The sequence below is a fragment of the Leptonychotes weddellii genome, chromosome 2 (assembly GCF_054177405.1).
Source record: "Leptonychotes weddellii isolate Sample4059 chromosome 2, ASM5417740v2, whole genome shotgun sequence".
Lineage (NCBI taxonomy): Eukaryota > Metazoa > Chordata > Mammalia > Carnivora > Phocidae > Leptonychotes > Leptonychotes weddellii.
Genome location: NC_138370.1, coordinates 123,545,705 through 123,557,380, shown reverse-complemented (window position 1 = coordinate 123,557,380; position 11,676 = coordinate 123,545,705). Strand labels below are relative to the sequence as shown.

The following is an 11,676-nucleotide window of genomic DNA, read 5'->3' as shown; positions in this document are numbered from 1 at the left end:
GGTATATCAAGAAAAATATTCTTGCCTATAAAAATTGGATAATTTGTGCTTCAGAGTATTTTGGTCTGACTTCATAATTGGCCTCAGCTGAACACTCAACCTTGCTGTTCACCTACTGTCTGTTGCCATTTTGTACAAGTATCTAGTAGTTTGTTGAATAGTTGTGAAGATTGCCGGATGATATATTTTCATATATTTTAAAGTATTTTAAAATAACTTAAAGGCGTAAGTCATCTGGTATCGGCAAAATCAGTTCAGTATATTTTTAGACCATGCTAGTAGACAATTAGGTCACATCCATAAGTGTAATTAGAAGAGCAGGAAAATGGGACACTCTCTAGCAGTGTATGATGTTAAAAACTTTGAAAAGTGTTCCACAAAATGCTAGAAACAGGAAAAACATTTCAAATATGGCTGATGAGAGAGAACTGATTGGAAAACAAAACCAAAATAAGCAGAGACCATGGTGCTGAAGGTGATATTAATGTTCTGACTTTATAAACATTGAAAACATAATAATGGCATTGAATGGATTCAGAGGCTGCTTTCCTCGTGAATTTCAGTAGGTGCTCTTTCAAGTTTGGTCAGTCAGTGTGTGAGAACAAGTAAAGCTCCCCTCGAATGGGAGAAGAATGCCGTGCGCCTGAAATTATCCCTGTTTCTGAAATTGCCCCAATTAAATCCTTTCTTTTTTAGCTTCACTGTCGTTCAGGTATCCTCTTCTAAAATTCCTAAAAGGGTATAAAGTTGCTACCCCCTGAATGGAGAGCAGGAAACAGAATTAAAAGTGGCTCCAAATCACAATGTGTCTCCCACTTCAGAATACTTGTTTCAAAGCGGAGAAGAGTTTTTATTCTGGTTACTTCTGTACTCTGGTTACACTGTTCTTCAAGCAAAAACTGTGAATTGGTGGTGACAGCCTTTGAATAGTTTCTTTAGCCTGATGGTTTAAAGGTACTGTGTGAATAAAATAGAATTTCAGGGATTTGTTCTTGTGACACGCCATGTAACTTCTAAAGTGCTAGTTCGTAGAGCAGCGCTCAGGAGCTACAGCTTCGGGTTAGAGTTGCAGTGTTGAGGTCAGGCTCCCCTACAAGCCTTGCAGAGCGAGAAGCAGACTCCATTTGTTATCTAAATTAGAAAGCTAGAAGTAGCGAAGAATGTGTTCTTGACTGCAAGAAAAGACATTCATCAAGGAAATTGATACCATCACCCCCTTTGTTTTCACTAGGCTGTTCTTGAGTGACAAGGGTCTACTAAAATAACTTTAGTGGTGACTTCAGCTTCTAATAATGAAATACAATTACAGTAGTCCCCTCCACCCCCACCCTGTAGCCACAGTTTGCTTTCCACGGTTTCAATTACCTGTGGTCAGCTGTGGTCGGGCAGCAGGTGATCATCCTTCTGACGAGTGGTCAGAGGTCAATGGCCTAACCCTACGTGATTCACCTCACTTCATCTCATCGCGTAGACATTTTATCATTTCATCAGAAGAAAGGTGAGTGATGTACAATAAGACGTTTTGAGAGAGAGACAGAGAGAGGCCCCATTCACATTACTTTTAGTACAACAAGTTGTTATGATTGTCCTATTTTATTAGGATCCTATAAAGAGGGTTCAGTACTGTTTGTGGTTTCAGGCATCCACTGGGGGTCTTGGAAGTTATCCCCCCCAGACAACGTGAGGACTACTGTAGTGTTAAAAAATAGGTTATTTAACTTTTAACTATTTCAAAGTGGTTATGAAGTAAAATCATCCAACTACACTTCTGGCATGCTTGCAGACACAGGATACTGTGGCAGGATCTCTGGGAGAGAGATTTTTAAGGATACAAGTCAGAATTTAATTTAAATCCCAGTTTTGTTTCTTGTTTTCTAAAGAAACACACCAAACTGGAAGGTAACAAAAATGTACAGAAAAAGGTCTGGATGGAAGTGCCCCGCATATGGTGATATTATGGATAGTTTTTGTGTCCTTTATCCTTTTTTATTTCTGATTTTTCTACTATGAGCATGTAGACCCTTTATAAGCAGGAAAAATTATTTTTAATTTTTTTTAGGAAAAATTATTTTTAAAAGATTTTAACTTTAAACACTCCTCCTTCCTCTCATTTAGTAGGTCAGGAAACAGGCACACATACACAGATATAGATCATGCATACTTATATATATAGTTAAATTGTTTGAGAAAAGAAAATTCAAGTTAGTCCCTCTATAAACCAATTTTAAGGAAAAAAATGAATTAAAATACTGATAATGTGGGGAAGGAGAAGGATATTAGGGAAAGTAAGTCCCCTCTTGCCCCTTCTCCCAGGCCTCTGATTTTTCAGCAAATCCATATCTGTTTCTGCTTTATAAACATATATATATAATTTCAAACCAGTCTCCTTACTCCTGCAGTCCAGATATAATCCTTATTAACGTTTTGCTACCTATCACTTCAATCTGTTTCTATATCTGTACTATAGAACATAGTGTGTGTGTTTTTAATACAAATAAGATCATACTGTAGATATTGTTTTTCCACTTACTTTTCTCATCCGGCAAATATATCACAGACAGCTTCCCCGGGAGGTATCTACAGCAGGATATTCTGCTGTATGCTTGAATCAAACCGTACTGAGATTTCCCCACTGCTGAATATTTAGATTGCTTTTTGCCATTATAAATAATTCTATAGTGAGTATCATGAACATTATTTTAAAAATAGAAAAACACAGAATACAATTTGTTTTCCCTTTTTCAGGTAGGAAGAGTAGTGACCTAGTCTCGCTAATTGCTAAGGAAGGCCAGTGTTGTGGTTTTATCTTGATGGAAATGTCCATATAGAAATTAGGAATTTTTAAAATGACTTTATGGTGAATTTTAAGAATCAAAAACAACTTCAAAGAGGATGCAAATGGCAGTGAAATGTTTTTATAGTGCATATACTGTTTAACCCAAGGGAAGAAATATGCTCCCATCCTGCCCTAGTCAGTAACATCTGAAAAGCTTAGGGCATCTTGCCCTAGCAAGAGGGGGAATATTCCATTCACACTTTCAGAGTAAGGTATAAAAACGCCTGTCTCTGCACTCGGGAAATGAGGCAATCATAAATGACTTATCTAGATTACAGACTTTTTTTTTTAATACCTTTTTTTTTTAAGGTTTTATTTATTTATCTGAAAGAGAGAATGGGAGACAGAGAGCATGAGAGGGGGAGGGTCAGAGGGAGAAGCAGACTCCCCGCTGAGCAGGGAGCCTGATGTGGGGCTCGATCCCGGGACTCCAGAATCATGACCTGAGCCGAAGGCAGTTGCTTAACCAACTGAGCCACCCAGGTGCCCCCAGACTTTTTAAAAGAAGTTTATTTATTTAAGTAATCTCTAGACCCAAGGTGGGGCTCAAACTCAACAATCCCGAGATTAAGAGTTGCATGCTCTTCTGACTGAGCCAGCCTGGCTCCCCTAAATTATAGGCTCTTATACGCACCAATATTTAGACATTTGTAAATGTGTCAGGAAACATCTATAAGGGCTGCACACTTCCAGGCTATCTTAACTGGAGCATGCTAAACACAGTTTGCATTTTATTGACAACTTAGGGCCTCCATAAATACTGTCTATCCACTGCAGTACTGTGACCTGCCCCGCGCTCGGTGTTGCTAAGCTGAAGTTCGAAGTCAAGCAACTTGTTGGTTTGTGGTAGTGGAGGAAGGAGGGGAGAAGTGTTGCAACTCTGCATCGCATTACATGTTTTGTGTGTGTTTGGTCTCCTGAGAGTCAGCAGCTCTGGCTAAGGATTGACCTAGAAATTTGTGAGACATAATTGATGAACTCCGTAAGGCCAGTCCCAGTGACCAAACTGAACATGTCCACTAAGGGGTTATTTGATTAGGAAGAGGGAAGACAATGAGATATTGGATTCGACATGCAGTTGGTAGACAGGATTCTTAAAGCATCAAAGCTCTGGGGGACGGAGAGTTGCTTGTAGCTAAAACGCCAAAAAGAGAGTCACTGGTAGCAAAAAGATGGAAAATATCATTTCCAAGTTCCTTTCCAACTCTATGAGGCTATGATTGCGTTTTCACCGAGGGATCCCAGTTGCAAGCACAGACAACCAAGACCCCAAAAGCTGTTTTTCTAAGAATGTAGCAGTGGCTGGGAGTAACTTAAAAGCAGAAAGGACAGTGTGAATCAGGGGGAGAAGAAAATGAAGCAGAAGCCCAAACAAGGAGAAAACGCCCAAAGACGATAGCTCTTTTTCTCAGAGGAAATCATGCAACTAGATACTACAAATGCTTCATACTCAGTGCCATAGATTAAAACAGAAGAGGCTGTCATTCCAAATAGTTATGATTTGTAAAAAGGAAAGAAAACGGTACAAGGACATGTGTACAATAAAGATCAATAATTTATCTTTTACTTCATAAATATTAAATGCCCATTATATATAAATGGCAAAAAGATATAGATATTGCAGGCAGTCTGTGTGAAGAACACGGAATTGGGAAGACATTTCCTTTGAGAGTGACATGGAAATCTGCTATTTTCTGAGTAGCTGGCGTTCTAGGCGGGCTGACGGTATTCAATGTCGTGGCCTTGCCCCGATGTCTGGGGCCACAGGAAAGCCAACAGCAATGGCAGCCCCACGCCCCCCGGCTGCCTCTCGCGTCTCTCTCCCTCGATTCCTTTCTTTCTCCCTTGCTTCCCATCTCCCTCCTCTTCCTCACAAGTCTGAATGAGAGAAATTCTCATGCAGAAATCCCATCTGCCAGGCTGCTCTAAGACACCTCACTTTTGACATTTAAAGTGAGCGAGGAAGCCGACTTTGCGAGGCCATCCAGAATGCTGGCTGCAGGCCAGGAAGACACCACCTGCTAGGTCAGCCGCGGCAGTGAGAGAGGTGTTTCGATGAGCAACATTTCTGTTTGTCTCACATGCAGGGAAGTGGACAGCAGCTGGCCTTTGCATAGGGCAACAGTCCTGAACCCCCAAAGTCCATGGATTTCTAGAGGGTCTGCTTGAAATTTTATGCAAGAGGTGTATGCGCAGGTGGAAGATCCAGGGTTTTCACAGATTCCCCAAAGGGCACAATGACCAAAAGAGGTGAAGCCTGGCATGGAGGATGTCAGATAACCCTAGTGCCTCCCCATGTCCTTAGACCCTGTGTGGTGTCCCCAGGGCACTTCCTGTTGAATCTCCTGGTACGACTAGAATGACGTGCCAAGTTCAGCTGACTCTGGCAAGGGTTTAGGGAGTGAATCCATGAAACAGGACCTACTGAACTATCCAATTGCAACTTTCCCACCATCTAACCCTTGGGTCTTCATCTATCAGAAAGAGGAGAGGGATCTGTGTTTTTATTTTACTCTGTGCCATTAAAGGATATTTTTAAAAAGAATATAATCACACTTCTTATACAAACATGAAAGGAACAGGGCGCCTGGGTGGCTCAGTTGGTTAAGCGACTGCCTTCGGCTCAGGTCATGATCCTGGAGTCCCAGGATCGAGTCCCGCATCGGGCTCCCTGCTCAGCAGGGAGTCTACTTCTCTCTCTGACCCTCACCCCTCTCATGCTCTCTCTCTCATTCTCTCTCTCAAATAAATAAATAAAATCTTTAAAAAAAAACATGAAAGGAACAAGTATCAAGGATTATATTTAAGTCATTAATTAATAAGGGAACTGGAAAGACATTACAACAGTTTAAGAAGACAACTCAGAGGACCACATGTCTACACTCAGAAACGGAATGCCAAAATGAATTTACGAATAGTGCAAAACTTGCAAAACTCATCAGTGTCCATAAGGTGATGATCAATTGCATCCCAACAGACCAGTTGCATTTTTTTTTTTAAAGATTTTATTTATTTGACAGAGAGAGACACAGCGAGAGAGGGAACACAAGCAGGGGGAGTGGGAGAGGGAGAAGCAGGCTTCCCGCCGAGCAGGGAGCCCGATGTGGGGCTCGATCCCAGGACCCTGGGATCATGACCTGAGCCGAAGGCAGACGCTTAACGACTGAGCCACCCAGGCGCCCCAAGTTGCATTTTTTTTTTAAAGATTTTATTTATTTATTTGACAGAGAGAGAGGGAACACAAGCAGGGGCAGTGGGAGAGGGAGAAGCGGGCCCTCGGCTGAGCAGGGAGCCTGATGCAGGGCTCAATCCCAGGACCCTGGGATCATGACCTGAGCCGAAGGCAGATGCTTAACGACTGAGCCACCCAGGCGCCCCACCAGTTGCATTTCTAAACATAGAATTTAATTGCTTTCCTATCAGTTTTGTACAAGTTAACTTCTATTTCTCCAGAGTCTCAAATAGGCAAAGACAAAAATAGAGATAACCAAGTGCGCTAACTAGCCAGAGCATTTCCAAATTGCAAAGTATTTCACAATTTTTCTTTATGGTGCCTTTGTTCTTAGGAAGCTTTCTTTGAGACAAGTCTCATGTGTTAACGGCTACCAATTCAGTGTGATTTGGGGACCCCCAATAAGACCCTTCTTTATCACCCAATTCTTACCTACCTGCTTGCAAGATACCTGAAATTCCACCCTGGGAGCTTTGATCTTCATATGGGCCTTGATTTATGTCACTCAGAACCCCCACAAAGAGCAAGGTTTATCAGATGCCTTGGAATGCACAGAGCATTCTCATGGGTATTAACATGTCTGATTCTCGTAACAACCCGTTTTATAAGTGATGAGACCTGGAGGCTTGTCCAAAGTGACACTTGGGGACTTGCACTCGGTTCTCCTGGTTTCAGAAGGTGTCCATTGCCTGCTGTGCTATGGGGCCTTAAAAGGCCAGTGCTTGCGGGAGCTGTTCTACTGAAGGCAGACTGAGGCACAGGAAGAGGATTCACACGTGCTCTCGAAGTCCTCAGACACAATCATTGAACATGGAAAGTTCATTCAACATCCATGCGTCACGTAGTTATTGAGTACCTACCCTGTGCCTGGCCCTGGGAACCTAGTATTGAAAAGGCAGATAGAGTCCCTGGGCTTGGGGAATTAAGTGCTCTAGGGAAGACAAACATCAAACAGCCCAATGCTCTATGAATTATTCAGTCAGGAAAGCCAGAAAGAACTGCAGAGGTGGCCTGGCCATATCCAGATGGTCTGACTTTAGGTGAGGGTTGGGGAAGGAGGGACAGGGAAGGGTTATTTAAGTTCTGCTGTCAGGAATGACTAGCAATTAACGGTGTGTCTGTGTTGGCGGGGGGAGGTTCTGTATGGGGGAGGGGTGGAAGAAAAAAATATTTCAGGCAAAGGGCACAGCATGTTGAAGGCTCTAAATCAGATGCTCGTATTTCTATCATTCTCCTTTTCTATCTCCCTCTGTACCTATGGGCTCTTCTCTCTGCATCTTAAAACAAAAACTAAATATTTTCCTAGGTAGAATGTACTGTGGAGACATTCTTGAGCAGAAGGACCTTTTCTCCTTATCTAGACTCTCTCTCTCTCCCCACCTTAAGAGGAATCTAGTAACTTCGTCATTTCTGAAAATTCACTGAGTCCTAAGTTGCTTTTAGTCACCCTCATTTTATCAAAAATAAATGTATCCTTTCTTGAAAGAGGGAGTGGATATTGTCGATGCAAAATGAACAAACCTTTTAGAATCTCTAAAAGTAAGAAAAAGAGGGGTGTCTGGGTGGCTCAGTTGTTAAGCGTCTGCCTTCGGCTCAGATCGTGATCCCAGGGTCGTGGGATTGAGCCCCGCATTGGGCTCCCTGCTCGGCGGGAAGCCCGCTTCTCCCTCTCCCACTCCCCCTGCTTGTGTTCCCTCTCTCGCTTCTCTCTGTCAAATAAATAAATAAAATCTTTAAAAATAAATAAATAAATAAAAGCAAGAAAGAGAGCTTTATTCAAGCCTGGGAAACACGGCCTTCACGGGGAAGAAAGTGTTCTGGAGAATGAACAGTTTTTACAGGGTTCTATACTTTTTTAGATGTTGTAAAAGCTCAGGAGATTATAGATTAGCCTATAGGCAGGAATCATGAGTTTTATTGTAAAAGGAACGTAGAGAATAGGAGCACTGGCTGAGCTCTCCAGGATGAGATGCTTTCCTTTGGGCAACTCATTCACAGTGCATGCGTGGCCGGCCATCACTCAGGCCTGTGGTGTGAACAAAGTTTATAGACAGTCATGTTGACTTAGAAAGAAATGTAAAGTGGTTTCCCTTGGCTCCCTGCTCAGCGAGGAGTCTGTGTCTCCCTCTCCCTCTGCCCCTCCCCACCACTCGGTGCGCTGTCTCTCTTGTCTCTCTGTCTCTCTGTCTCTCTCTCTCGCTTGCTCTCTCTCTCAAATAAATAAATAAAATCTTTAAAATAAAGTAAAATAGGGGCACCTGGGTGGCTCAGTTGGTTAAGCGACTGCCTTCGGCTCAGGTCATGATCCTGGAGTCTCGGGATCGAGTCCCGCATCGGACTCCCTGCTCAGCAGGGAGTCTGCTTCTCCCTCTGATCCTCCCCCCTCCCATGTTCTCTCTCTCTGTCTCATTCTCTCTCTCAAATAAATAAATAAAATCTTTAAAAAAATAAAGTAAAATAAAATGGCTTCCCTTGTATATCAGACCTTTAGAGAGTTTTTCTCTCATCAATATAAAAAGGTGTAAGAATGGGGGGAAACAACTGACAATGTTAATCTTATCTCTAGAGTATCAGAATCTGGATGCTATGTAGACCGAGCGCTGTGTGACTCTGGGTCCCTGTTAGTAAATTTCGAAGCCCTGGAAAGAGAAGAATTGGGAAAACCATGGTTGTTACTCACCATCAAAAACGCGAGAACTCCATGGAAAAAGACCAGAAGACGCACACACTGGAGCATGTTGAGGTGCTGAAAGCGCAAGAGAAACTTTTATTCCTACAGATAAACATGGGCATGTACATACATTGATGCTGACTCTTCAGTCTTTATTGAGCACCGACTGTGTACCATGGAGGCAGTAGAGCCCAGGCTGACTTTGAAACCCTAGCTTTGATGCTTGCTAGCTGTGTGACTCGGGCAAATTATTTAACCTCTTCTTTTTTTTTAAAAGATTTTATTTATTTATTTAATTGACACAGAGAGAGAGAGAGACAGCATGAGGGGGAACACAAGCAGGGGGAGTGGGAGAGGGAGAAGCAGGCCTCCCGCCGAGCAGGGAGCCCGATGTGGGGCTCGATCCCAGGACCCCAGGATCATGACCTGAGCCAAAGGCAGTCGCTTAACCAACTGAGCCACCCACGCACCCCTATTTAATCTCTTTGTACCTCATTTTCCTTACCTATAAAGTGGGGGTAATATTAAAAGCTATTCCAAGAGTGGTTATGAAATTTGAATGAGGTAGTATATACAAAGCACTTAAGATAGTGCATAGAACACAGGTGGCCCTCCAGTTTTTAGCTTTTATTGTTACTACCATGCTCTGAGCTGGGCACCAAATAGATACAGGGCTAGGTAAAATGAAGGTCTGACTGTCAAGGAATTCATAGTCTATTTAAGAGATTAAATACAAGGAACAGATTTCTGCTTCCACTGCTTCCTGCTTTATTCCTTACAGTGGTTACTCATCAAATGTTTGTGGAGAGAATCCCTAAACTGCATGTCACTCAGAATGACATTGACCTGCTTTGCACAATTGTCTAGGTCAGAAGATGGAACTTTCGAAAGCAAAAAACAAAAACAAAAACAAAAAAAACCCTAAAGTAGAAATAACTAATGGATGTGTAGCTCCCAGAAAATCAGACTCTTTTTAACTTGACGCCAAGATCCTTGGTGGATCCTGGGGTTCCTTGACCTTGATCTTCCCGCCCCATCACAGGCAGGAAGCACATTTAATTTGCAGCCCCCCCACCCTGGCCAGAGGCCCTGGAGGTATTTCCCAAGGATTCTGATTCAGTAGGGTGGTGGGCAACATTGCAGCCTCCCCCAGGGACCACTGGAGACCCACCGAGCCCTGTGAGTCAGCGAGCCTGGTTCCCAGAAAACAAAGAGAACGGTGGACAACACCCCGCCCTCGCTGGACTTGTCCTTCTCCTGGCCTTATTTCCTGGTGTGGGGAAGACACCGCACATCACTCCTTTGGAAGCAGGAACTCTCTGAAGAGTTTTGATGTGAATATTTGCTGACTATCGAAAAGTACCAAAATATGCCACCCCAAAATAGTCCTCTATGGCATCTGAATTATTTTGAGCCAAGGCCGTCGAGAACCAGCAGATGCAGGGAAAGTTCTAAAAACAGGACATAGGTTTTCCTTTCGTAAAGGAAATTCCCATTTGTGAAAGGTGTCTCCCTCTCCAGTACCAGGAAGAGGAGAATTCTCTTTTTTTTTAAGATTTTATTTATTTATTTATTTATTTATTTATTTATTTATTTATTTATTTAAGAGAGAGCGTGTGAGTGTGCCTGCAAGCTGCGGGAGGAGCAGAGGGAGAGAGACAAGCAGGCTCTGCACTCCGACTTGGGGCTGCTTTAGCCTTACTAAACAAACCTTGTTACCATTCTCTCCCTGGTCCCCTTCCCATAATTTGCTTCCCCAAAACCCTTTTCTTCCATTTTAGCTGAGATGGTATATAAGCCCAAGTTCTGACCACCTCTTTGGGTTACTCATCGCCGGGGACCCCCATGTGTGCATACATGATGCACATGTTAATAAACTTCTGTTTGGTTTTCTCTTGTTAATCTTTTTGCCAGTCTAATTTATAGGACCTCAGCCACAGAACCAGACGGGTAGAGGAAAAAACATTTTTCTCCTCCCATACACTATTTCTTGCCTACCCATCTCCCTCAAATCCTTTATTGAGAGATCTCTATATTCCAGGTCCTGTGTAGAGTGCTTTCCACACATTATTATTACATTTGATCCTCACAGTTCTATATCTGGTGGGTATTTTATGCCTATTTTATAAATGAGGAAATCAAGGGTTAGAAAAGTTAATAACTTCCTCAAGGTCACACCAAAGTAGGTGGTAGAGCCAGGGTTTGAATGTCTATCTGACTCCACTTGATTCTTTTTGAGTGACCCAGGTCTCCAGGCCTCTGTTTCTTACTTAACTCTTTGGAGTCAGACAGGGTAGTGGGCATGTGTGAGTATTTTACCATTTACACCGAGCTTTCTCAAAACAGCCTAGGGCAGTGGTTCTCAGGTGTATCCAGGCAAAATTGAACTTTGTTTTCTTTGGAACTTTCCCAGGAGGAGTCCACCATTTTGGACTATCACATCACCAATGGCCACATTTCCTACCATTTGCATTTGTTCCTGTTGTATTCACGGTGATCTGCCTGGAAGCACAAGGAGCCGACAAATACTGTGTCTTCTAAGAGAGTCATGCCTGAGCATCTACATATTGAAATATCTATTGTTTCATAATAAATCATTCTCTCTTTAGTTCTGCTTTATAGTATAGTTAGAGCATTATATTTGTTTTTTTAAGGTAAGCATATATACAGATGGTTTTATTTATGCACTTCATTACTGGAGACTCCCCTGAGCATTACAAATACTTGTACTTAACAGGGGTATAAGATCTGACAAGCCTGGAAGAAAAACGGAGAACCAAGTGACACAGAATCTGGAATCTAAAAAGACTGCTGTACTATCTGGACTTTCTGCCCCAGGGGTGGCTCTTTGTCCCAAGCATCTCCTGTTCTGGTGGCCTCTCTGCTGATTCTCACTTTGGGGATTGAAGCAGAGGAAAAACTAGGGTGGGTGTCAGC

At 42.7% G+C, this 11,676-nt stretch overlaps 1 long non-coding RNA gene across 2 annotated transcripts; it reads left to right on the top strand.

The window, feature by feature from the left end:
• Positions 1-1,334: 1,334 nt before the first annotated feature.
• Positions 1,335-11,609, top strand: LOC145720278 (uncharacterized). 2 transcript variants are annotated; one of them, XR_014143183.1, is made up of 3 exons: positions 1,335-1,498; positions 8,635-8,811; positions 11,153-11,609. It is a non-coding gene; the product is annotated as an uncharacterized LOC145720278 (long non-coding RNA). The 2 variants fall into 2 exon arrangements; XR_014143184.1 differs by lacking the exon at positions 11,153-11,609 and adding an exon at positions 10,347-10,426.
• The last annotated feature ends 67 nt before the right edge of the window (positions 11,610-11,676 follow it).